The 22,506-nt window shown below is 57.5% G+C and overlaps 26 non-coding genes and 5 pseudogenes across 26 annotated transcripts; all 31 read left to right on the forward strand.

Moving 5' to 3' along the window:
* The first annotated feature begins 352 nt into the window (after window positions 1-352).
* LOC138779754 (5S ribosomal RNA) lies at window positions 353-471 on the forward strand. The gene has a single exon (XR_011361179.1). It is a non-coding gene; the product is annotated as a 5S ribosomal RNA (ribosomal RNA).
* Window positions 472-867: 396 nt separating this feature from the next.
* On the forward strand, window positions 868-986 carry LOC138779729 (5S ribosomal RNA). The gene has a single exon (XR_011361155.1). It is a non-coding gene; the product is annotated as a 5S ribosomal RNA (ribosomal RNA).
* An 861-nt stretch (window positions 987-1,847) lies between these two features.
* LOC138779698 (5S ribosomal RNA) lies at window positions 1,848-1,965 on the forward strand (annotated as a pseudogene).
* Window positions 1,966-2,531: 566 nt separating this feature from the next.
* LOC138779747 (5S ribosomal RNA) lies at window positions 2,532-2,650 on the forward strand. Its single transcript, XR_011361172.1, has one exon. It is a non-coding gene; the product is annotated as a 5S ribosomal RNA (ribosomal RNA).
* Window positions 2,651-3,044: 394 nt separating this feature from the next.
* LOC138779730 (5S ribosomal RNA) lies at window positions 3,045-3,163 on the forward strand. Its single transcript, XR_011361156.1, has one exon. It is a non-coding gene; the product is annotated as a 5S ribosomal RNA (ribosomal RNA).
* An 865-nt stretch (window positions 3,164-4,028) lies between these two features.
* Window positions 4,029-4,149, forward strand: LOC138779675 (5S ribosomal RNA). Its single transcript, XR_011361132.1, has one exon. It is a non-coding gene; the product is annotated as a 5S ribosomal RNA (ribosomal RNA).
* A 566-nt stretch (window positions 4,150-4,715) lies between these two features.
* Window positions 4,716-4,835, forward strand: LOC138779750 (5S ribosomal RNA). Its single transcript, XR_011361175.1, has one exon. It is a non-coding gene; the product is annotated as a 5S ribosomal RNA (ribosomal RNA).
* A 396-nt stretch (window positions 4,836-5,231) lies between these two features.
* Window positions 5,232-5,350, forward strand: LOC138779724 (5S ribosomal RNA). Its single transcript, XR_011361151.1, has one exon. It is a non-coding gene; the product is annotated as a 5S ribosomal RNA (ribosomal RNA).
* Window positions 5,351-6,219: 869 nt separating this feature from the next.
* LOC138779661 (5S ribosomal RNA) lies at window positions 6,220-6,339 on the forward strand. The gene has a single exon (XR_011361119.1). It is a non-coding gene; the product is annotated as a 5S ribosomal RNA (ribosomal RNA).
* Window positions 6,340-6,902: 563 nt separating this feature from the next.
* LOC138779652 (5S ribosomal RNA) lies at window positions 6,903-7,021 on the forward strand. The gene has a single exon (XR_011361110.1). It is a non-coding gene; the product is annotated as a 5S ribosomal RNA (ribosomal RNA).
* A 396-nt stretch (window positions 7,022-7,417) lies between these two features.
* LOC138779733 (5S ribosomal RNA) lies at window positions 7,418-7,536 on the forward strand. The gene has a single exon (XR_011361158.1). It is a non-coding gene; the product is annotated as a 5S ribosomal RNA (ribosomal RNA).
* An 862-nt stretch (window positions 7,537-8,398) lies between these two features.
* LOC138779695 (5S ribosomal RNA) lies at window positions 8,399-8,517 on the forward strand (annotated as a pseudogene).
* A 579-nt stretch (window positions 8,518-9,096) lies between these two features.
* Window positions 9,097-9,215, forward strand: LOC138779664 (5S ribosomal RNA). Its single transcript, XR_011361122.1, has one exon. It is a non-coding gene; the product is annotated as a 5S ribosomal RNA (ribosomal RNA).
* A 396-nt stretch (window positions 9,216-9,611) lies between these two features.
* Window positions 9,612-9,731, forward strand: LOC138779755 (5S ribosomal RNA). Its single transcript, XR_011361180.1, has one exon. It is a non-coding gene; the product is annotated as a 5S ribosomal RNA (ribosomal RNA).
* An 866-nt stretch (window positions 9,732-10,597) lies between these two features.
* LOC138779678 (5S ribosomal RNA) lies at window positions 10,598-10,717 on the forward strand. The gene has a single exon (XR_011361135.1). It is a non-coding gene; the product is annotated as a 5S ribosomal RNA (ribosomal RNA).
* A 584-nt stretch (window positions 10,718-11,301) lies between these two features.
* LOC138779676 (5S ribosomal RNA) lies at window positions 11,302-11,420 on the forward strand. Its single transcript, XR_011361133.1, has one exon. It is a non-coding gene; the product is annotated as a 5S ribosomal RNA (ribosomal RNA).
* Window positions 11,421-11,817: 397 nt separating this feature from the next.
* Window positions 11,818-11,936, forward strand: LOC138779734 (5S ribosomal RNA). The gene has a single exon (XR_011361159.1). It is a non-coding gene; the product is annotated as a 5S ribosomal RNA (ribosomal RNA).
* An 880-nt stretch (window positions 11,937-12,816) lies between these two features.
* Window positions 12,817-12,936, forward strand: LOC138779662 (5S ribosomal RNA). The gene has a single exon (XR_011361120.1). It is a non-coding gene; the product is annotated as a 5S ribosomal RNA (ribosomal RNA).
* A 584-nt stretch (window positions 12,937-13,520) lies between these two features.
* On the forward strand, window positions 13,521-13,641 carry LOC138779653 (5S ribosomal RNA). Its single transcript, XR_011361111.1, has one exon. It is a non-coding gene; the product is annotated as a 5S ribosomal RNA (ribosomal RNA).
* A 398-nt stretch (window positions 13,642-14,039) lies between these two features.
* On the forward strand, window positions 14,040-14,159 carry LOC138779756 (5S ribosomal RNA). Its single transcript, XR_011361181.1, has one exon. It is a non-coding gene; the product is annotated as a 5S ribosomal RNA (ribosomal RNA).
* Window positions 14,160-15,027: 868 nt separating this feature from the next.
* Window positions 15,028-15,147, forward strand: LOC138779697 (5S ribosomal RNA; annotated as a pseudogene).
* A 568-nt stretch (window positions 15,148-15,715) lies between these two features.
* LOC138779739 (5S ribosomal RNA) lies at window positions 15,716-15,834 on the forward strand. The gene has a single exon (XR_011361164.1). It is a non-coding gene; the product is annotated as a 5S ribosomal RNA (ribosomal RNA).
* A 394-nt stretch (window positions 15,835-16,228) lies between these two features.
* LOC138779749 (5S ribosomal RNA) lies at window positions 16,229-16,347 on the forward strand. Its single transcript, XR_011361174.1, has one exon. It is a non-coding gene; the product is annotated as a 5S ribosomal RNA (ribosomal RNA).
* An 862-nt stretch (window positions 16,348-17,209) lies between these two features.
* LOC138779687 (5S ribosomal RNA) lies at window positions 17,210-17,328 on the forward strand (annotated as a pseudogene).
* A 583-nt stretch (window positions 17,329-17,911) lies between these two features.
* LOC138779688 (5S ribosomal RNA) lies at window positions 17,912-18,030 on the forward strand. The gene has a single exon (XR_011361136.1). It is a non-coding gene; the product is annotated as a 5S ribosomal RNA (ribosomal RNA).
* A 396-nt stretch (window positions 18,031-18,426) lies between these two features.
* LOC138779759 (5S ribosomal RNA) lies at window positions 18,427-18,545 on the forward strand. The gene has a single exon (XR_011361183.1). It is a non-coding gene; the product is annotated as a 5S ribosomal RNA (ribosomal RNA).
* Window positions 18,546-19,405: 860 nt separating this feature from the next.
* Window positions 19,406-19,524, forward strand: LOC138779654 (5S ribosomal RNA). The gene has a single exon (XR_011361112.1). It is a non-coding gene; the product is annotated as a 5S ribosomal RNA (ribosomal RNA).
* Window positions 19,525-20,088: 564 nt separating this feature from the next.
* On the forward strand, window positions 20,089-20,207 carry LOC138779745 (5S ribosomal RNA). The gene has a single exon (XR_011361170.1). It is a non-coding gene; the product is annotated as a 5S ribosomal RNA (ribosomal RNA).
* Window positions 20,208-20,603: 396 nt separating this feature from the next.
* On the forward strand, window positions 20,604-20,722 carry LOC138779726 (5S ribosomal RNA). Its single transcript, XR_011361152.1, has one exon. It is a non-coding gene; the product is annotated as a 5S ribosomal RNA (ribosomal RNA).
* An 870-nt stretch (window positions 20,723-21,592) lies between these two features.
* On the forward strand, window positions 21,593-21,711 carry LOC138779690 (5S ribosomal RNA; annotated as a pseudogene).
* Window positions 21,712-22,277: 566 nt separating this feature from the next.
* Window positions 22,278-22,396, forward strand: LOC138779699 (5S ribosomal RNA). The gene has a single exon (XR_011361138.1). It is a non-coding gene; the product is annotated as a 5S ribosomal RNA (ribosomal RNA).
* The last annotated feature ends 110 nt before the right edge of the window (window positions 22,397-22,506 follow it).

Below are 22,506 nucleotides of genomic sequence, written 5' to 3' on the forward strand. Positions count from 1 at the left end.
GCCGTCCGTTGTAAAGCTTCCCCCTGCAAAGCAGCTTGTGTGACTAAAGCATAGAGTGAGTGAGCGCGCCCAAGCAGCTTAGGAGCTAGTGTGAGGAAGGTGAGGGGGCTTTTGGTGGTAAGGCTTTGAAAAAAGCAAAAAAAAAAAAGAAGCAAAGACAGGCAGGAGAGTTTGCCAGGTGGTTGTCATGAGGCTAGAGGGGGCTGTGCAGAAGGCTGCGCTTGCTGGGAGTGGCCGGCTGCAGACTGTAAAGGGAAGGAAAAGTGAATAGATAGCAGAAAGCAGGCTCTGTGCTGAGCAGCCGTCAGGCAGACTGCAGAGTAGAAGAGCAGTAAAAGAGAGGCTGATCTCTGCCTACGGCCACACCACCCTGAACACGCCCGATCTCGTCTGATCTCGGAAGCTAAGCAGGGTCGGGCCTGGTTAGTACTTGGATGGGAGACCGCCTGGGAATACCAGGTGCTGTAGGCTTTTGCTTTTCCTCCCTTCCACCAGCAGGGGTCAGTCTCCTCTATGGCTTTTCCCCATTCTATTTTTCAACTGCACATTTGCTTTGTTTTTTTAAGGTGCTTTCTCTCTTGTGCTGAGGAAGCCTGGCCTCCTTCTCATGGGGGCCTGCAGCATTGGTGCTAACTCCTTTTAGTAGGGGATTTGATTGCAACAGCAGAGGAAGGAGAGTTGGAGAGGGGCCTGTCATGAGGCTAGAGGGCTGGCTGTGAAGGAGGCTGCGCGCGCTTGCTCTGCCCGGCTGCAGACTGTGAAGCGAAGGAAAAGCCAATAGAAAGGATAGCAGAAAGCAGGCCCTGCGCCGGGCAGCCGTCAAACAGACTGCCGAGTAGAAGAGCAGTACAAGAGAGGGCTAACTCTGCCTACGGCCACACCACCCTGAACACGCCCGATCTCGTCTGATCTCGGAAGCTATGCAGGGTCGGGCCTGGTTAGTACTTGGATGGGAGACCGCCTGGGAATACCAGGTGCTGTAGGCTTTTGTTTTTCCTCCCTTCTAACAGCAGGGCCCAGTCAGTCTCCCCTCTAGCTTTCTCCCCTTCTCTTTTTCAAGCGGGCATTTGCTTCTTTTTTTAGGTGCTTTCTCTCTTGTGCCGTGGAAGCCTGGCCTACTCCTCCTCCTCCTCCTCCTCACGTTGGGCAGCAGCATTCTTGCTCACTCCTTTTACAGTAGTAGTGGGCTTGACTGCAACAGCGGCAGCCGTGACCTGCAGGGGGCTAACTTACAGCACAACACCTGCTGTAGATTTTGGCAGGCGAGGCCAGGCGCCCTAGAAAGGAGGCGCCGTCTGAAAAGCAGCTTGCGGTCACCGGCAAAAGCATCTCACCTTCTTCCTTGAACTGACGCCTGGACGCCCTACGCCATCCCGTGTTGCCGGCCCGGCCGCTTCTTTCCTGTCCACCCCGAGTTACTTCTGAGCCTGTGGAAAGCCCTGCAGCCAGCCCTTTGAAAGAAAGGCACCTACTGAGAGGGGGCAGTGATGTGTCAGGTTTTCCCTGGGTGGACAAGAGCTGAGGTGCGTGAGGGCGGCACCCGGCCCTTGCATCCGCCTTTAGGACCCCACCCTCCCCGGTGGGGCCGGAGTGGTGCGGTGCTGGGATCCACGACTTGAGAGCTCCTAGCCCAACTCCAGGCTAGGGAAGACTCCTCGGCAAAGGAAAGGAGCGCGTCTGTCCGCGCGCTGTGACATCCCTGCTGCCATGGGCTGCTTTGCCTTATGGAAGGTGTGGGGATAGGGGGGGTTGGCGCTACCACTCGGCCAGCCCTCTGTGCCTAAGTCTGCGGGTCTGCGAGGCGCAGGGAGGAGGCCTTCTTGGGCCACGGAGTCAGCGTGGCTGACGTCTACCGGCCATACCACCCTGGGCACGCCCGATCTCGTCTGATCTCGGAAGCTAAGCAGGGTGGGCTCGGACAGTACTGGACGGGAGACCTCCCGGGAATACCGAGTGCTGTAGACCCTTTTCGGCCTTCCTTTAAGTCTTGCCGTCTTCCCCTGCCCAGCAAGCATTGGAGGGGGCTCCGTTCTGGAGGTCAGCATGAAGGCGTGCCAGAGCTTGAAGCCCAATGCCCCCCGAAAAAGGCCAGTGGGCCCCGCATCGGTCCATCCAGATGAGCCCTGTAGCCCGAGGGGTGTAAGCCAGAGCCTTAAAAGCAGTGTGGGACGATCGATGGCCGTCCGTTGTAAAGCTTCCCCCTGCAAAGCAGCTTGTGTGACTAAAGCATAGAGTGAGTGAGCGCGCCCAAGCAGCTTAGGAGCTAGTGTGAGGAAGGTGAGGGGGCTTTTGGTGGTAAGGCTTTGAAAAAAGCAAAAAAAAAAAAGAAGCAAAGACAGGCAGGAGAGTTTGCCAGGTGGTTGTCATGAGGCTAGAGGGGGCTGTGCAGAAGGCTGCGCTTGCTGGGAGTGGCCGGCTGCAGACTGTAAAGGGAAGGAAAAGTGAATAGATAGCAGAAAGCAGGCTCTGTGCTGAGCAGCCGTCAGGCAGACTGCAGAGTAGAAGAGCAGTAAAAGAGAGGCTTGATCTCTGCCTACGGCCACACCACCCTGAACACGCCCGATCTCGTCTGATCTCAGAAGCTAAGCAGGGTCGGGCCTGGTTAGTACTTGGATGGGAGACCGCCTGGGAATACCAGGTGCTGTAAGCTTTTGCTTTTCCTCCCTTCCACCAGCAGGGGTCAGTCTCCTCTATGGCTTTTCCCCATTCTATTTTTCAACTGCACATTTGCTTTGTTTTTTTAAGGTGCTTTCTCTCTTGTGCTGAGGAAGCCTGGCCTCCTTCTCATGGGGCCTGCAGCATTGGTGCTAACTCCTTTTAGTAGGGGATTTGATTGCAACAGCAGAGGAAGGAGAGTTGGAGAGGGGCCTGTCATGAGGCTAGAGGGCTGGCTGTGAAGGAGGCTGCGCGCGCTTGCTCTGCCCGGCTGCAGACTGTGAAGCGAAGGAAAAGCCAATAGAAAGGATAGCAGAAAGCAGGCCCTGCGCCGGGCAGCCGTCAACAGACTGCCGAGTAGAAGAGCAGTACAAGAGAGGGCTAACTCTGCCTACGGCCACACCACCCTGAACACGCCCGATCTCGTCTGATCTCGGAAGCTATGCAGGGTCGGGCCTGGTTAGTACTTGGATGGGAGACCGCCTGGGAATACCAGGTGCTGTAGGCTTTTGTTTTTCCTCCCTTCTAACAGCAGGGCCCAGTCAGTCTCCCCTCTAGCTTTCTCCCCTTCTCTTTTTCAAGCGGGCATTTGCTTCTTTTTTAGGTGCTTTCTCTCTTGTGCCGTGGAAGCCTGGCCTACTCCTCCTCCTCCTCCTCCTCCTCCTCACGTTGGGCAGCAGCATTCTTGCTCACTCCTTTTACAGTAGTAGTGGGCTTGACTGCAACAGCGGCAGCCGTGACCTGCAGGGGGCTAACTTACAGCACAACACCTGCTGTAGATTTTGGCAGGCGAGGCCAGGCGCCCTAGAAAGGAGGCGCCGTCTGAAAAGCAGCTTGCGGTCACCGGCAAAAGCATCTCACCTTCTTCCTTGAACTGACGCCTGGACGCCCTACGCCATCCCGTGTTGCCGGCCCGGCCGCTTCTTTCCTGTCCACCCCGAGTTACTTCTGAGCCTGTGGAAGCCCTGCAGCCAGCCCTTTGAAAGAAAGGCACCTACTGAGAGGGGGCAGTGATGTGTCAGGTTTTCCCTGGGTGGACAAGAGCTGAGGTGCGTGAGGGCGGCACCCGGCCCTTGCATCCGCCTTTAGGACCCCACCCTCCCCGGTGGGGCCGGAGTGGTGCGGTGCTGGGATCCACGACTTGAGAGCTCCTAGCCCAACTCCAGGCTAGGGAAGACTCCTCGGCAAAGGAAAGGAGCGCGTCTGTCCGCGCGCTGTGACATCCCTGCTGCCATGGGCTGCTTTGCCTTATGGAAGGTGTGGGGATAGGGGGGGTTGGCGCTACCACTCGGCCAGCCCTCTGTGCCTAAGTCTGCGGGTCTGCGAGGCGCAGGGAGGAGGCCTTCTTGGGCCACGGAGTCAGCGTGGCTGACGTCTACCAGGCCATACCACCCTGGGCACGCCCGATCTCGTCTGATCTCGGAAGCTAAGCAGGGTTGGGCTCGGACAGTACTGGGACGGGAGACCTCCCGGGAATACCGAGTGCTGTAGACCCTTTTCGGCCTTCCTTTAAGTCTTGCCGTCTTCCCCTGCCCAGCAAGCATTGGAGGGGGCTCCGTTCTGGAGGTCAGCATGAAGGCGTGCCAGAGCTTGAAGCCCAATGCCCCCCGAAAAAGGGCCAGTGGGCCCCGCATCGGTCCATCCAGATGAGGCCCTGTAGCCCGAGGGTGTAAGCCAGAGCCTTAAAAGCAGTGTGGGACGATCGATGGCCGTCCGTTGTAAAGCTTCCCCCTGCAAAGCAGCTTGTGTGACTAAAGCATAGAGTGACGTGAGCGCGCCCAAGCAGCTTAGGAGCTAGTGTGAGGAAGGTGAGGGGGCTTTTGGTGGTAAGGCTTTGAAAAAAGCAAAAAAAAAAAAAGAAGCAAAGACAGGCAGGAGAGTTGCCAGGTGGTTGTCATGAGGCTAGAGGGGCTGTGCAGAAGGCTGCGCTTGCTGGGAGTGGCCGGCTGCAGACTGTAAAGGGAAGGAAAAGTGAATAGATAGCAGAAAGCAGGCTCTGTGCTGAGCAGCCGTCAGGCAGACTGCAGAGTAGAAGAGCAGTAAAAGAGAGGCTGATCTCTGCCTACGGCCACACCACCCTGAACACGCCCGATCTCGTCTGATCTCGGAAGCTAAGCAGGGTCGGGCCTGGTTAGTACTTGGATGGGAGACCGCCCTGGGAATACCAGGTGCTGTAAGCTTTTGCTTTTCCTCCCTTCCACCAGCAGGGGTCAGTCTCCTCTATGGCTTTTCCCCATTCTATTTTTCAACTGCACATTTGCTTTGTTTTTTTAAGGTGCTTTCTCTCTTGTGCTGAGGAAGCCTGGCCTCCTTCTCATGGGGGCCTGCAGCATTGGTGCTAACTCCTTTTAGTAGGGGATTTGATTGCAACAGCAGAGGAAGGAGAGTTGGAGAGGGGCCTGTCATGAGGCTAGAGGGCTGGCTGTGAAGGAGGCTGCGCGCGCTTGCTCTGCCCGGCTGCAGACTGTGAAGCGAAGGAAAAGCCAATAGAAAGGATAGCAGAAAGCAGGCCCTGCGCCGGGCAGCCGTCAAACAGACTGCCGAGTAGAAGAGCAGTACAAGAGAGGGCTAACTCTGCCTACGGCCACACCACCCTGAACACGCCCGATCTCATCTGATCTCGGAAGCTATGCAGGGTCGGGCCTGGTTAGTACTTGGATGGGAGACCGCCTGGGAATACCAGGTGCTGTAGGCTTTTGTTTTTCCTCCCTTCTAACAGCAGGGCCCAGTCAGTCTCCCCTCTAGCTTTCTCCCCTTCTCTTTTTCAAGCGGGCATTTGCTTCTTTTTTTAGGTGCTTTCTCTCTTGTGCCGTGGAAGCCTGGCCTACTCCTCCTCCCTCCTCCTCCTCCTCCTCACGTTGGGCAGCAGCATTCTTGCTCACTCCTTTTACAGTAGTAGTGGGCTTGACTGCAACAGCGGCAGCCGTGACCTGCAGGGGGCTAACTTACAGCACAACACCTGCTGTAGATTTTGGCAGGCGAGGCCAGGCGCCCTAGAAAGGAGGCGCCGTCTGAAAAGCAGCTTGCGGTCACCGGCAAAAGCATCTCACCTTCTTCCTTGAACTGACGCCTGGACGCCCTACGCCATCCCGTGTTGCCGGCCCGGCCGCTTCTTTCCTGTCCACCCCGAGTTACTTCTGAGCCTGTGGAAGCCCTGCAGCCAGCCCTTTGAAAGAAAGGCACCTACTGAGAGGGGGCAGTGATGTGTCAGGTTTTCCCTGGGTGGACAAGAGCTGAGGTGCGTGAGGGCGGCACCCGGCCCTTGCATCCGCCTTTAGGACCCCACCCTCCCCGGTGGGGCCGGAGTGGTGCGGTGCTGGGATCCACGACTTGAGAGCTCCTAGCCCAACTCCAGGCTAGGGAAGACTCCTCGGCAAAGGAAAGGAGCGCGTCTGTCCGCGCGCTGTGACATCCCTGCTGCCATGGGCTGCTTTGCCTTATGGAAGGTGTGGGGGATAGGGGGGGGTTGGCGCTACCACTCGGCCAGCCCTCTGTGCCTAAGTCTGCGGGTCTGCGAGGCGCAGGGAGGAGGCCTTCTTGGGCCACGGAGTCAGCGTGGCTGACGTCTACCGGCCATACCACCCTGGGCACGCCCGATCTCGTCTGATCTCGGAAGCTAAGCAGGGTTGGGCTCGGACAGTACTGGGACGGGAGACCTCCCGGGAATACCGAGTGCTGTAGACCCTTTTCGGCCTTCCTTTAAGTCTTGCCGTCTTCCCCTGCCCAGCAAGCATTGGAGGGGGCTCCGTTCTGGAGGTCAGCATGAAGGCGTGCCAGAGCTTGAAGCCCAATGCCCCCCGAAAAAGGCCAGTGGGCCCCGCATCGGTCCATCCAGATGAGCCCTGTAGCCCGAGGGGTGTAAGCCAGAGCCTTAAAAGCAGTGTGGGACGATCGATGGCCGTCCGTTGTAAAGCTTCCCCCTGCAAAGCAGCTTGTGTGACTAAAGCATAGAGTGAGTGAGCGCGCCCAAGCAGCTTAGGAGCTAGTGTGAGGAAGGTGAGGGGCTTTTGGTGGTAAGGCTTTGAAAAAGCAAAAAAAAAAAAGAAGCAAAGACAGGCAGGAGAGTTTGCCAGGTGGTTGTCATGAGGCTAGAGGGGGCTGTGCAGAAGGCTGCGCTTGCTGGGAGTGGCCGGCTGCAGACTGTAAAGGGAAGGAAAAGTGAATAGATAGCAGAAAGCAGGCTCTGTGCTGAGCAGCCGTCAGGCAGACTGCAGAGTAGAAGAGCAGTAAAAGAGAGGCTGATCTCTGCCTACGGCCACACCACCCTGAACACGCCCGATCTCGTCTGATCTCGGAAGCTAAGCAGGGTCGGGCCTGGTTAGTACTTGGATGGGAGACCGCCTGGGAATACCAGGTGCTGTAGGCTTTTGCTTTTCCTCCCTTCCACCAGCAGGGGTCAGTCTCCTCTATGGCTTTTCCCCATTCTATTTTTCAACTGCACATTTGCTTTGTTTTTTTAAGGTGCTTTCTCTCTTGTGCTGAGGAAGCCTGGCCTCCTTCTCATGGGGGCCTGCAGCATTGGTGCTAACTCCTTTTAGTAGGGGATTTGATTGCAACAGCAGAGGAAGGAGAGTTGGAGAGGGGCCTGTCATGAGGCTAGAGGGCTGGCTGTGAAGGAGGCTGCGCGCGCTTGCTCTGCCCGGCTGCAGACTGTGAAGCGAAGGAAAAGCCAATAGAAAGGATAGCAGAAAGCAGGCCCTGCGCCGGGCAGCCGTCAAACAGACTGCCGAGTAGAAGAGCAGTACAAGAGAGGGCTAACTCTGCCTACGGCCACACCACCCTGAACACGCCCGATCTCGTCTGATCTCGGAAGCTATGCAGGGTCGGGCCTGGTTAGTACTTGGATGGGAGACCGCCTGGGAATACCAGGTGCTGTAGGCTTTTGTTTTTCCTCCCTTCTAACAGCAGGGCCCAGTCAGTCTCCCCTCTAGCTTTCTCCCCTTCTCTTTTTCAAGCGGGCATTTGCTTCTTTTTTTAGGTGCTTTCTCTCTTGTGCCGTGGAAGCCTGGCCTACTCCTCCTCCTCCTCCTCCTCCTCACGTTGGGCAGCAGCATTCTTGCTCACTCCTTTTACAGTAGTAGTGGGCTTGACTGCAACAGCGGCAGCCGTGACCTGCAGGGGGCTAACTTACAGCACAACACCTGCTGTAGATTTTGGCAGGCGAGGCCAGGCGCCCTAGAAAGGAGGCGCCGTCTGAAAAGCAGCTTGCGGTCACCGGCAAAGCATCTCACCTTCTTCCTTGAACTGACGCCTGGACGCCCTACGCCATTCCCGTGTTGCCGGCCCGGCCGCTTCTTTCCTGTCCACCCCGAGTTACTTCTGAGCCTGTGGAAGCCCTGCAGCCAGCCCTTTGAAAGAAAGGCACCTACTGAGAGGGGGCAGTGATGTGTCAGGTTTTCCCTGGGTGGACAAGAGCTGAGGTGCGTGAGGGCGGCACCCGGCCCTTGCATCCGCCTTTAGGACCCCACCCTCCCCGGTGGGGCCGGAGTGGTGCGGTGCTGGGATCCACGACTTGAGAGCTCCTAGCCCAACTCCAGGCTAGGAAGACTCCTCGGCAAAGGAAAGGAGCGCGTCTGTCCGCGCGCTGTGACATCCCTGCTGCCATGGGCTGCTTTGCCTTATGGAAGGTGTGGGGATAGGGGGGGTTGGCGCTACCACTCGGCCAGCCCTCTGTGCCTAAGTCTGCGGGTCTGCGAGGCGCAGGGAGGAGGCCTTCTTGGGCCACGGAGTCAGCGTGGCTGACGTCTACCGGCCATACCACCCTGGGCACGCCCGATCTCGTCTGATCTCGGAAGCTAAGCAGGTTGGGCTCGGACAGTACTGGGACGGGAGACCTCCCGGGAATACCGAGTGCTGTAGACCCTTTTCGGCCTTCCTTTAAGTCTTGCCGTCTTCCCCTGCCCAGCAAGCATTGGAGGGGGCTCCGTTCTGGAGGTCAGCATGAAGGCGTGCCAGAGCTTGAAGCCCAATGCCCCCCGAAAAAGGCCAGTGGGACGGAGGTCTGCGTGGGCCCCGCATCGGTCCATCCAGATGAGCCCTGTAGCCCGAGGGGTGTAAGCCAGAGCCTTAAAAGCAGTGTGGACGATCGATGGCCGTCCGTTGTAAAGCTTCCCCCTGCAAAGCAGCTTGTGTGACTAAGCATAGAGTGAGTGAGCGCGCCCAAGCAGCTTAGGAGCTAGTGTGAGGAAGGTGAGGGGGCTTTTGGTGGTAAGGCTTTGAAAAAAGCAAAAAAAAAAAGAAGCAAAGACAGGCAGGAGAGTTTGCCAGGTGGTTGTCATGAGGCTAGAGGGGGCTGTGCAGAAGGCTGCGCTTGCTGGGAGTGGCCGGCTGCAGACTGTAAAGGGAAGGAAAAGTGAATAGATAGCAGAAAGCAGGCTCTGTGCTGAGCAGCCGTCAGGCAGACTGCAGAGTAGAAGAGCAGTAAAAGAGAGGCTGATCTCTGCCTACGGCCACACCACCCTGAACACGCCCGATCTCGTCTGATCTCGGAAGCTAAGCAGGGTCGGGCCTGGTTAGTACTTGGATGGGAGACCGCCTGGGAATACCAGGTGCTGTAGGCTTTTGCTTTTCCTCCCTTCCACCAGCAGGGGTCAGTCTCCCCCCTTGGCTTTTCCCCATTCTATTTTTCAACTGCACATTTGCTTTGTTTTTTTAAGGTGCTTTCTCTCTTGTGCTGAGGAAGCCTGGCCTCCTTCTCATGGGGGCCTGCAGCATTGGTGCTAACTCCTTTTAGTAGGGGATTTGATTGCAACAGCAGAGGAAGGAGAGTTGGAGAGGGGCCTGTCATGAGGCTAGAGGGCTGGCTGTGAAGGAGGCTGCGCGCGCTTGCTCTGCCGGCTGCAGACTGTGAAGCGAAGGAAAAGCCAATAGAAAGGATAGCAGAAAGCAGGCCCTGCGCCGGGCAGCCGTCAAACAGACTGCCGAGTAGAAGAGCAGTACAAGAGAGGGCTAACTCTGCCTACGGCCACACCACCCTGAACACGCCCGATCTCAGTCTGATCTCGGAAGCTATGCAGGGTCGGGCCTGGTTAGTACTTGGATGGGAGACCGCCTGGGAATACCAGGTGCTGTAGGCTTTTGTTTTTCCTCCCTTCTAACAGCAGGGCCCAGTCAGTCTCACCTCTAGCTTTCTCCCCTTCTCTTTTTCAAGCGGGCATTTGCTTCTTTTTTAGGTGCTTTCTCTCTTGTGCCGTGGAAGCCTGGCCTACTCCTCCTCCTCCTCCTCCTCCTCCTCACGTTGGGCAGCAGCATTCTTGCTCACTCCTTTTACAGTAGTAGTGGGCTTGACTGCAACAGCGGCAGCCGTGACCTGCAGGGGGCTAACTTACAGCACAACACCTGCTGTAGATTTTGGCAGGCGAGGCCAGGCGCCCTAGAAAGGAGGCGCCGTCTGAAAAGCAGCTTGCGGTCACCGGCAAAAGCATCTCACCTTCTTCCTTGAACTGACGCCCTGGACGCCCTACGCCATCCCGTGTTGCCGGCCCGGCCGCTTCTTTCCTGTCCACCCCGAGTTACTTCTGAGCCTGTGGAAGCCCTGCAGCCAGCCCTTTGAAAGAAAGGCACCTACTGAGAGGGGGCAGTGATGTGTCAGGTTTTCCCTGGGTGGACAAGAGCTGAGGTGCGTGAGGGCGGCACCCGGCCCTTGCATCCGCCTTTAGGACCCCACCCTCCCCGGTGGGGCCGGAGTGGTGCGGTGCTGGGATCCACGACTTGAGAGCTCCTAGCCCAACTCCAGGCTAGGGAAGACTCCTCGGCAAAGGAAAGGAGCGCGTCTGTCCGCGCGCTGTGACATCCCTGCTGCCATGGGCTGCTTTGCCTTATGGAAGGTGTGGGGATAGGGGGGGTTGGCGCTACCACTCGGCCAGCCCTCTGTGCCTAAGTCTGCGGGTCTGTGAGGCGCAGGGAGGAGGCCTTCTTGGGCCACGGAGTCAGCGTGGCTGACGTCTACCGGCCATACCACCATGGGCACGCCCGATCTCGTCTGATCTCGGAAGCTAAGCAGGGTTGGGCTCGGACAGTACTGGGACGGGAGACCTCCCGGGAATACCGAGTGCTGTAGACCCTTTTCGGCCTTCCTTTAAGTCTTGCCGTCTTCCCCTGCCCAGCAAGCATTGGAGGGGGCTCCGTTCTGGAGGTCAGCATGAAGGCGTGCCAGAGCTTGAAGCCCAATGCCCCCCGAAAAAGGCCAGTGGGACGGAGGTCTGCGTGGGCCCCGCATCGGTCCATCCAGATGAGCCCTGTAGCCCGAGGGGTGTAAGCCAGAGCCTTAAAAGCAGTGTGGGACGATCGATGGCCGTCCGTTGTAAAGCTTCCCCCTGCAAAGCAGCTTGTGTGACTAAAGCATAGAGTGAGTGAGCGCGCCCAAGCAGCTTAGGAGCTAGTGTGAGGAAGGTGAGGGGGCTTTTGGTGGTAAGGCTTTGAAAAAAGCAAAAAAAAAAAAAAGAAGCAAAGACAGGCAGGAGAGTTTGCCAGGTGGTTGTCATGAGGCTAGAGGGGGCTGTGCAGAAGGCTGCGCTTGCTGGGAGTGGCCGGCTGCAGACTGTAAAGGGAAGGAAAAGTGAATAGATAGCAGAAAGCAGGCTCTGTGCTGAGCAGCCGTCAGGCAGACTGCAGAGTAGAAGAGCAGTAAAAGAGAGGCTGATCTCTGCCTACGGCCACACCACCCTGAACACGCCCGATCTCGTCTGATCTCGGAAGCTAAGCAGGGTCGGGCCTGGTTAGTACTTGGATGGGAGACCGCCTGGGAATACCAGGTGCTGTAGGCTTTTGCTTTTCCTCCCTTCCACCAGCAGGGGTCAGTCTCCTCTATGGCTTTTCCCCATTCTATTTTTCAACTGCACATTTGCTTTGTTTTTTTAAGGTGCTTTCTCTCTTGTGCTGAGGAAGCCTGGCCTCCTTCTCATGGGGGCCTGCAGCATTGGTGCTAACTCCTTTTAGTAGGGGATTTGACTTGCAACAGCAGAGGAAGGAGAGTTGGAGAGGGGCCTGTCATGAGGCTAGAGGGCTGGCTGTGAAGGAGGCTGCGCGCGCTTGCTCTGCCCGGCTGCAGACTGTGAAGCGAAGGAAAAGCCAATAGAAAGGATAGCAGAAAGCAGGCCCTGCGCCGGGCAGCCGTCAAACAGACTGCCGAGTAGAAGAGCAGTACAAGAGAGGGCTAACTCTGCCTACGGCCACACCACCCTGAACACGCCCGATCTCGTCTGATCTCGGAAGCTATGCAGGGTCGGGCCTGGTTAGTACTTGGATGGGAGACCGCCTGGGAATACCAGGTGCTGTAGGCTTTTGTTTTTCCTCCCTTCTAACAGCAGGGCCCAGTCAGTCTCCCCTCTAGCTTTCTCCCCTTCTCTTTTTCAAGCGGGCATTTGCTTCTTTTTTTAGGTGCTTTCTCTCTTGTGCCGTGGAAGCCTGGCCTCCTCCTCCTCCTCCTCCTCCTACTCCTCCTCCTCCTGCTCCTCACGTTGGGCAGCAGCATTCTTGCTCACTCCTTTTACAGTAGTAGTGGGCTTGACTGCAACAGCGGCAGCCGTGACCTGCAGGGGGCTAACTTACAGCACAACACCTGCTGTAGATTTTGGCAGGCGAGGCCAGGCGCCCTAGAAAGGAGGCGCCGTCTGAAAAGCAGCTTGCGGTCACCGGCAAAAGCATCTCACCTTCTTCCTTGAACTGACGCCTGGACGCCCTACGCCATCCCGTGTTGCCGGCCCGGCCGCTTCTTTCCTGTCCACCCCGAGTTACTTCTGAGCCTGTGGAAGCCCTGCAGCCAGCCCTTTGAAAGAAAGGCACCTACTGAGAGGGGGCAGTGATGTGTCAGGTTTTCCCTGGGTGGACAAGAGCTGAGGTGCGTGAGGGCGGCACCCGGCCCTTGCATCCGCCTTTAGGACCCCACCCTCCCCGGTGGGCCGGAGTGGTGCGGTGCTGGGATCCACGACTTGAGAGCTCCTAGCCCAACTCCAGGCTAGGGAAGACTCCTCGGCAAAGGAAAGGAGCGCGTCTGTCCGCGCGCTGTGACATCCCTGCTGCCATGGGCTGCTTTGCCTTATGGAAGGTGTGGGGATAGGGGGGGTTGGCGCTACCACTCGGCCAGCCCTCTGTGCCTAAGTCTGCGGGTCTGCGAGGCGCAGGGAGGAGGCCTTCTTGGGCCACGGAGTCAGCGTGGCTGACGTCTACCGGCCATACCACCCTGGGCACGCCCGATCTCGTCTGATCTCGGAAGCTAAGCAGGGTTGGGCTCGGACAGTACTGGGACGGGAGACCTCCCGGGAATACCGAGTGCTGTAGACCCTTTTCGGCCTTCCTTTAAGTCTTGCCGTCTTCCCCTGCCCAGCAAGCATTGGAGGGGGCTCCGTTCTGGAGGTCAGCATGAAGGCGTGCCAGAGCTTGAAGCCCAATGCCCCCCGAAAAAGGCCAGTGGGACGGAGGTCTGCGTGGGCCCCGCATCGGTCCATCCAGATGAGCCCTGTAGCCCGAGGGGTGTAAGCCAGAGCCTTAAAAGCAGTGTGGGACGATCGATGGCCGTCCGTTGTAAAGCTTCCCCCTGCAAAGCAGCTTGTGTGACTAAAGCATAGAGTGAGTGAGCGCGCCCAAGCAGCTTAGGAGCTAGTGTGAGGAAGGTGAGGGGGCTTTTGGTGGTAAGGCTTTGAAAAAAAGCAAAAAAAAAAAAAGAAGCAAAGACAGGCAGGAGAGTTTGCCAGGTGGTTGTCATGAGGCTAGAGGGGGCTGTGCAGAAGGCTGCGCTTGCTGGGAGTGGCCGGCTGCAGACTGTAAAGGGAAGGAAAAGTGAATAGATAGCAGAAAGCAGGCTCTGTGCTGAGCAGCCGTCAGGCAGACTGCAGAGTAGAAGAGCAGTAAAAGAGAGGCTGATCTCTGCCTACGGCCACACCACCCTGAAACACGCCCCGATCTCGTCTGATCTCGGAAGCTAAGCAGGGTCGGGCCTGGTTAGTACTTGGATGGGAGACCGCCTGGGAATACCAGGTGCTGTAAGCTTTTGCTTTTCCTCCCTTCCACCAGCAGGGGTCAGTCTCCCCCCTTGGCTTTTCCCCATTCTATTTTTCAACTGCACATTTGCTTTGTTTTTTTAAGGTGCTTTCTCTCTTGTGCTGAGGAAGCCTGGCCTCCTTCTCATGGGGGCCTGCAGCATTGGTGCTAACTCCTTTTAGTAGGGGATTTGATTGCAACAGCAGAGGAAGGAGAGTTGGAGAGGGGCCTGTCATGAGGCTAGAGGGCTGGCTGTGAAGGAGGCTGCGCGCGCTTGCTCTGCCCGGCTGCAGACTGTGAAGCGAAGGAAAAGCCAATAGAAAGGATAGCAGAAAAGCAGGCCCTGCGCCGGGCAGCCGTCAAACAGACTGCCGAGTAGAAGAGCAGTACAAGAGAGGGCTAACTCTGCCTACGGCCACACCACCCTGAACACGCCCGATCTCAGTCTGATCTCGGAAGCTATGCAGGGTCGGGCCTGGTTAGTACTTGGATGGGAGACCGCCTGGGAATACCAGGTGCTGTAGGCTTTTGTTTTTCCTCCCTTCTAACAGCAGGGCCCAGTCAGTCTCCCCTCTAGCTTTCTCCCCTTCTCTTTTTCAAGCGGGCATTTGCTTCTTTTTTTAGGTGCTTTCTCTCTTGTGCCGTGGAAAGCCTGGCCTACCTCCTCCTCCTCCTCCTCCTCCTCCTCACGTTGGGCAGCAGCATTCTTGCTCACTCCTTTTACAGTAGTAGTGGGCTTGACTGCAACAGCGGCAGCCGTGACCTGCAGGGGGCTAACTTACAGCACAACACCTGCTGTAGATTTTGGCAGGCGAGGCCAGGCGCCCTAGAAAGGAGGCGCCGTCTGAAAAGCAGCTTGCGGTCACCGGCAAAAGCATCTCACCTTCTTCCTTGAACTGACGCCTGGACGCCCTACGCCATCCCGTGTTGCCGGCCCGGCCGCTTCTTTCCTGTCCACCCCGAGTTACTTCTGAGCCTGTGGAAGCCCTGCAGCCAGCCCTTTGAAAGAAAGGCACCTACTGAGAGGGGGCAGTGATGTGTCAGGTTTTCCCTGGGTGGACAAGAGCTGAGGTGCGTGAGGGCGGCACCCGGCCCTTGCATCCGCCTTTAGGACCCCACCCTCCCCGGTGGGGCCGGAGTGGTGCGGTGCTGGGATCCACGACTTGAGAGCTCCTAGCCCAACTCCAGGCTAGGGAAGACTCCTCGGCAAAGGAAAGGAGCGCGTCTGTCCGCGCGCTGTGACATCCCTGCTGCCATGGGCTGCTTTGCCTTATGGAAGGTGTGGGGATAGGGGGGGTTGGCGCTACCACTCGGCCAGCCCTCTGTGCCTAAGTCTGCGGGTCTGCGAGGCGCAGGGAGGAGGCCTTCTTGGGCCACGGAGTCAGCGTGGCTGACGTCTACCGGCCATACCACCCTGGGCACGCCCGATCTCGTCTGATCTCGGAAGCTAAGCAGGGTTGGGGCTCGGACAGTACTGGGACGGGAGACCTCCGGGAATACCGAGTGCTGTAGACCCTTTTCGGCCTTCCTTTAAGTCTTGCCGTCTTCCCCTGCCCAGCAAGCATTGGAGGGGGCTCCGTTCTGGAGGTCAGCATGAAGGCGTGCCAGAGCTTGAAGCCCAATGCCCCCCGAAAAAGGCCAGTGGGAGGCCCCGCATCGGTCATCCAGATGAGCCCTGTAGCCCGAGGGGTGTAAGCCAGAGCCTTAAAAGCAGTGTGGGACGATCGATGGCCGTCCGTTGTAAAGCTTCCCCCTGCAAAGCAGCTTGTGTGACTAAAGCATAGAGTGATGTGAGCGCGCCCAAGCAGCTTAGGAGCTAGTGTGAGGAAGGTGAGGGGGCTTTTGGTGGTAAGGCTTTGAAAAAAGCAAAAAAAAAAAAGAAGCAAAGACAGGCAGGAGAGTTTGCCAGGTGGTTGTCATGAGGCTAGAGGGGGCTGTGCAGAAGGCTGCGCTTGCTGGGAGTGGCCGGCTGCAGACTGTAAAGGGAAGGAAAAGTGAATAGATAGCAGAAAGCAGGCTCTGTGCTGAGCAGCCGTCAGGCAGACTGCAGAGTAGAAGAGCAGTAAAAGAGAGGCTGATCTCTGCCTACGGCCACACCACCCTGAACACGCCCGATCTCGTCTGATCTCGGAAGCTAAGCAGGGTCGGGCCTGGTTAGTACTTGGATGGGAGACCGCCTGGGAATACCAGGTGCTGTAGCTTTTGCTTTTCCTCCCTTCCACCAGCAGGGGTCAGTCTCCTCTATGGCTTTTCCCCATTCTATTTTTCAACTGCACATTTGCTTTGTTTTTTTAAGGTGCTTTCTCTCTTGTGCTGAGGAAGCCTGGCCTCCTTCTCATGGGGGCCTGCAGCATTGGTGCTAACTCCTTTTAGTAGGGGATTTGATTGCAACAGCAGAGGAAGGAGAGTTGGAGAGGGCCTGTCATGAGGCTAGAGGGCTGGCTGTGAAGGAGGCTGCGCGCGCTTGCTCTGCCCGGCTGCAGACTGTGAAGCGAAGGAAAAGCCAATAGAAAGGATAGCAGAAAGCAGGCCCTGCGCCGGGCAGCCGTCAAACAGACTGCCGAGTAGAAGAGCAGTACAAGAGAGGGCTAACTCTGCCTACGGCCACACCACCCTGAACACGCCCGATCTCGTCTGATCTCGGAAGCTATGCAGGGTCGGGCCTGGTTAGTACTTGGATGGGAGACTGCCTGGGAATACCAGGTGCTGTAGGCTTTTGTTTTTCCTCCCTTCTAACAGCAGGGCCCAGTCAGTCTCCCCTCTAGCTTTCTCCCCTTCTCTTTTTCAAGCGGGCATTGCTTCTTTTTTTAGGTGCTTTCTCTCTTGTGCCGTGGAAGCCTGGCCTACTCCTCCTCCTCTCCTCCTCCTCCTCACGTGGGCAGCAGCATTCTTGCTCACTCCTTTTACAGTAGTAGTGGGCTTGACTGCAACAGCGGCAGCCGTGACCTGCAGGGGGCTAACTTACAGCACAACACCTGCTGTAGATTTTGGCAGGCGAGGCCAGGCGCCCTAGAAAGGAGGCGCCGTCTGAAAAGCAGCTTGCGGTCACCGGCAAAAGCATCTCACCTTCTTCCTTGAACTGACGCCTGGACGCCCTACGCCATCCCGTGTTGCCGGCCCGGCCGCTTCTTTCCTGTCCACCCGAGTTACTTCTGAGCCTGTGGAAGCCCTGCAGCCAGCCCTTTGAAAGAAAGGCACCTACTGAGAGGGGGCAGTGATGTGTCAGGTTTTCCCTGGGTGGACAAGAGCTGAGGTGCGTGAGGGCGGCACCCGGCCCTTGCATCCGCCTTTAGGACCCCACCCTCCCCGGTGGGGCCGGAGTGGTGCGGTGCTGGGATCCACGACTTGAGAGCTCCTAGCCCAACTCCAGGCTAGGGAAGACTCCTCGGCAAAGGAAAGGAGCGCGTCTGTCCGCGCGCTGTGACATCCCTGCTGCCATGGGCTGCTTTGCCTTATGGAAGGTGTGGGGATAGGGGGGGTTTGCGCTACCACTCGGCCAGCCCTCTGTGCCTAAGTCTGCGGGTCTGCGAGGCGCAGGGAGGAGGCCTTCTTGGGCCACGGAGTCAGCGTGGCTGACGTCTACCGGCCATACCACCCTGGGCACGCCCGATCTCGTCTGATCTCGGAAGCTAAGCAGGGTTGGGCTCGGACAGTACTGGGACGGAGACCTCCCGGGAATACCGAGTGCTGTAGACCCTTTTCGGCCTTCCTTTAAGTCTTGCCGTCTTCCCCTGCCCAGCAAGCATTGGAGGGGCTCCGTTCTGGAGGTCAGCATGAAGGCGTGCCAGAGCTTGAAGCCCAATGCCCCCCGAAAAAGGCCAGTGGGCGGAGGTCTGCAGTGGGCCCCCGCATCGGTCCATCCAGATGAGCCCTGTAGCCCGAGGGGTGTAAGCCAGAGCCTTAAAAGCAGTGTGGGACGATCGATGGCCGTCCGTTGTAAAGCTTCCCCCTGCAAAGCAGCTTGTGTGACTAAAGCATAGAGTGAGTGAGCGCGCCCAAGCAGCTTAGGAGCTAGTGTGAGGAAGGTGAGGGGGCTTTGGTGGTAAGGCTTTGAAAAAAGCAAAAAAAAAAAAAAGAAGCAAAGACAGGCAGGAGAGTTTGCCAGGTGGTTGTCATGAGGCTAGAGGGGGCTGTGCAGAAGGCTGCGCTTGCTGGGAGTGGCCGGCTGCAGACTGTAAAGGGAAGGAAAAGTGAATAGATAGCAGAAAGCAGGCTCTGTGCTGAGCAGCCGTCAGGCAGACTGCAGAGTAGAAGAGCAGTAAAAGAGAGGTTGATCTCTGCCTACGGCCACACCACCCTGAACACGCCCGATCTCGTCTGATCTCGGAAGCTAAGCAGGGTCGGGCCTGGTTAGTACTTGGATGGGAGACCGCCTGGGAATACCAGGTGCTGTAGGCTTTTGCTTTTCCTCCCTTCCACCAGCAGGGGTCAGTCTCCTCTATGGCTTTTCCCCATTCTATTTTTCAACTGCACATTTGCTTTGTTTTTTTAAGGTGCTTTCTCTCTTGTGCTGAGGAAGCCTGGCCTCCTTCTCATGGGGGCCTGCAGCATTGGTGCTAACTCCTTTTAGTAGGGGATTTGATTGCAACAGCAGAGGAAGGAGAGTTGGAGAGGGGCCTGTCATGAGGCTAGAGGGCTGGCTGTGAAGGAGGCTGCGCGCGCTTGCTCTGCCCGGCTGCAGACTGTGAAGCGAAGGAAAAGCCAATAGAAAGGATAGCAGAAAGCAGGCCCTGCGCCGGGCAGCCGTCAAACAGACTGCCGAGTAGAAGAGCAGTACAAGAGAGGGCTAACTCTGCCTACGGCCACACCACCCTGAACACGCCCGATCTCGTCTGATCTCGGAAGCTATGCAGGGTCGGGCCTGGTTAGTACTTGGATGGGAGACCGCCTGGGAATACCATGTGCTGTAGGCTTTTGTTTTTCCTCCCTTCTAACAGCAGGGCCCAGTCCAGTCTCCCCTCTAGCTTTCTCCCCTTCTCTTTTTCAAGCGGGCATTTGCTTCTTTTTTTAGGTGCTTTCTCTCTTGTGCCGTGGAAGCCTGGCCTACTCCTCTCCTCTCCTCTCACGTTGGGCAGCAGCATTCTTGCTCACTCCTTTTACAGTAGTAGTGGGCTTGACTGCAACAGCGGCAGCCGTGACCTGCAGGGGGCTAACTTACAGCACAACACCTGCTGTAGATTTTGGCAGGGCGAGGCCAGGCGCCCTAGAAAGGAGGCGCCGTCTGAAAAGCAGCTTGCGGTCACCGGCAAAAGCATCTCACCTTCTTCCTTGAACTGACGCCTGGACGCCCTACGCCATCCCGTGTTGCCGGCCCGGCCGCTTCTTTCCTGTCCACCCCGAGTTACTTCTGAGCCTGTGGAAGCCCTGCAGCAGCCCTTTGAAAGAAAGGCACCTACTGAGAGGGGGCAGTGATGTGTCAGGTTTTCCCTGGGTGGACAAGAGCTGAGGTGCGTGAGGGCGGCACCCGGCCCTTGCATCCGCCTTTAGGACCCCACCCTCCCCGGTGGGGCCGGAGTGGTGCGGTGCTGGGATCCACGACTTGAGAGCTCCTAGCCCAACTCCAGGCTAGGGAAGACTCCTCGGCAAAAGGAAAGGAGCGCGTCTGTCCGCGCGCTGTGACATCCCTGCTGCCATGGGCTGCTTTGCCTTATGGAAGGTGTGGGGATAGGGGGGGTTTGGCGCTACCACTCGGCCAGCCCTCTGTGCCTAAGTCTGCGGGTCTGCGAGGCGCAGGGAGGAGGCCTTCTTGGGCCACGGAGTCAGCGTGGCTGACGTCTACCGCCATACCACCCTGGGCACGCCCGATCTCGTCTGATCTCGGAAGCTAAGCAGGGTTGGGCTCGGACAGTACTGGGACGGGAGACCTCCCGGGAATACCGAGTGCTGTAGACCCTTTTCGGCCTTCCTTTAAGTCTTGCCGTCTTCCCCTGCCCAGCAAGCATTGGAGGGGGCTCCGTTCTGGAGGTCAGCATGAAGGCGTGCCAGAGCTTGAAGCCCAATGCCCCCCGAAAAAGGCCAGTGGGCCCCGCATCGGTCCATCCAGATGAGCCCTGTAGCCCGAGGGGTGTAAGCCAGAGCCTTAAAAGCAGTGTGGGACGATCGATGGCCGTCCGTTGTAAAGCTTCCCCCTGCAAAGCAGCTTGTGTGACTAAAGCATAGAGTGAGTGAGCGCGCCCAAGCAGCTTAGGAGCTAGTGTGAGGAAGGTGAGGGGGCTTTTGGTGGTAAGGCTTTGAAAAAAGCAAAAAAAAAAAGAAGCAAAGACAGGCAGGAGAGTTTGCCAGGTGGTTGTCATGAGGCTAGAGGGGGCTGTGCAGAAGGCTGCGCTTGCTGGGAGTGGCCGGCTGCAGACTGTAAAGGGAAGGAAAAGTGAATAGATAGCAGAAAGCAGGCTCTGTGCTGAGCAGCCGTCAGGCAGACTGCAGAGTAGAAGAGCAGTAAAAGAGAGGTTGATCTCTGCCTACGGCCACACCACCCTGAACACGCCCGATCTCGTCTGATCTCGGAAGCTAAGCAGGGTCGGGCCTGGTTAGTACTTGGATGGGAGACCGCCTGGGAATACCAGGTGCTGTAAGGCTTTTGCTTTTCCTCCCTTCCACCAGAAGGGGTCAGTCTCCTCTATGGCTTTTCCCCATTCTATTTTTCAACTGCACATTTGCTTTGTTTTTTAAGGTGCTTTCTCTCTTGTGCTGAGGAAGCCTGGCCTCCTTCTCATGGGGGCCTGCAGCATTGGTGCTAACTCCTTTTAGTAGGGGATTTGATTGCAACAGCAGAGGAAGGAGAGTTGGAGAGGGGCCTGTCATGAGGCTAGAGGGCTGGCTGTGAAGGAGGCTGCGCGCGCTTGCTCTGCCCGGCTGCAGACTGTGAAGCGAAGGAAAAGCCAATAGAAAGGATAGCAGAAAGCAGGCCCTGCGCCGGGCAGCCGTCAAACAGACTGCCGAGTAGAAGAGCAGTACAAGAGAGGGCTAACTCTGCCTACGGCCACACCACCCTGAACACGCCCGATCTCATCTGATCTCGGAAGCTATGCAGGGTCGGGCCTGGTTAGTACTTGGATGGGAGACCGCCTGGGAATACCAGGTGCTGTAGGCTTTTGTTTTTCCTCCCTTCTAACAGCAGGGCCCAGTCAGTCTCCCCTCTAGCTTTCTCCCCTTCTCTTTTTCAAGCGGGCATTTGCTTCTTTTTTTAGGTGCTTTCTCTCTTGTGCCGTGGAAGCCTGGCCTACTCTCCTCCTCCTCCTCCTCCTCCTCACGTTGGGCAGCAGCATTCTTGCTCACTCCTTTTACAGTAGTAGTGGGCTTGACTGCAACAGCGGCAGCCGTGACCTGCAGGGGGCTAACTTACAGCACAACACCTGCTGTAGATTTTGGCAGGCGAGGCCAGGCGCCCTAGAAAGGAGGCGCCGTCTGAAAAGCAGCTTGCGGTCACCGGCAAAAGCATCTCACCTTCTTCCTTGAACTGACGCCTGGACGCCCTACGCCATCCCGTGTTGCCGGCCCGGCCGCTTCTTTCCTGTCCACACCCGAGTTACTTCTGAGCCTGTGGAAGCCCTGCAGCCAGCCCTTTGAAAGAAAGGCACCTACTGAGAGGGGGCAGTGATGTGTCAGGTTTTCCCTGGGTGACAAGAGCTGAGGTGCGTGAGGGCGGCAACCCGGCCCTTGCATCCGCCTTTAGGACCCCACCCTCCCCGGTGGGGCCGGAGTGGTGCGGTGCCTGGGATCCACGACTTGAGAGCTCCTAGCCCAACTCCAGGCTAGGGAAGACTCCTCGGCAAAGGAAAGGAGCGCGTCTGTCCGCGCGCGCTGTGACATCCCTGCTGCCATGGGCTGCTTTGCCTTATGGAAGGTGTGGGGATAGGGGGGGTTGGCGCTACCACTCGGCCAGCCCTCTGTGCCTAAGTCTGCGGGTCTGCGAGGCGCAGGGAGGAGGCCTTCTTGGGCCACAGGAGTCAGCGTGGCTGACGTCTACCGGCCATACCACCCTGGGCACGCCGATCTCGTCTGATCTCGGAAGCTAAGCAGGGTTGGGCTCGGACAGTACTGGGACGGGAGACCTCCCGGGAATACCGAGTGCTGTAGACCCTTTTCGGCCTTCCTTTAAGTCTTGCCGTCTTCCCCTGCCCAGCAAGCATTGGAGGGGGCTCCGTTCTGGAGGTCAGCATGAAGGCGTGCCAGAGCTTGAAGCCCAATGCCCCCCGAAAAAGGCCAGTGGGCCCCGCATCGGTCCATCCAGATGAGCCCTGTAGCCCGAGGGGTGTAAGCCAGAGCCTTAAAAGCAGTGTGGGACGATCGATGGCCGTCCGTTGTAAAGCTTCCCCCTGCAAAGCAGCTTTGTGTGACTAAAGCATAGAGTGAGTGAGCGCGCCCAAGCAGCTTAGGAGCTAGTGTGAGGAAGGTGAGGGGGCTTTTGGTGGTAAGGCTTTGAAAAAAGCAAAAAAAAAAAGAAGCAAAGACAGGCAGGAGAGTTTTGCCAGGTGGTTGTCATGAGGCTAGAGGGGGCTGTGCAGAAGGCTGCGCTTGCTGGGAGTGGCCGGCTGCAGACTGTAAAGGGAAGGAAAAGTGAATAGATAGCAGAAAGCAGGCTCTGTGCTGAGCAGCCGTCAGGCAGACTGCAGAGTAGAAGAGCAGTAAAAGAGAGGCTGATCTCTGCCTACGGCCACACCACCCTGAACACGCCCGATCTCGTCTGATCTCGGAAGCTAAGCAGGGTCGGGCCTGGTTAGTACTTGGATGGGAGACCGCCTGGGAATACCAGGTGCTGTAGGCTTTTGCTTTTCCTCCCTTCCACCAGCAGGGGTCAGTCTCCTCTATGGCTTTTCCCCATTCTATTTTTCAACTGCACATTTGCTTTGTTTTTTAAGGTGCTTTCTCTCTTGT

This window comes from Dendropsophus ebraccatus, unplaced genomic scaffold (assembly GCF_027789765.1).
Source record: "Dendropsophus ebraccatus isolate aDenEbr1 unplaced genomic scaffold, aDenEbr1.pat pat_scaffold_753_ctg1, whole genome shotgun sequence".
Lineage (NCBI taxonomy): Eukaryota > Metazoa > Chordata > Amphibia > Anura > Hylidae > Dendropsophus > Dendropsophus ebraccatus.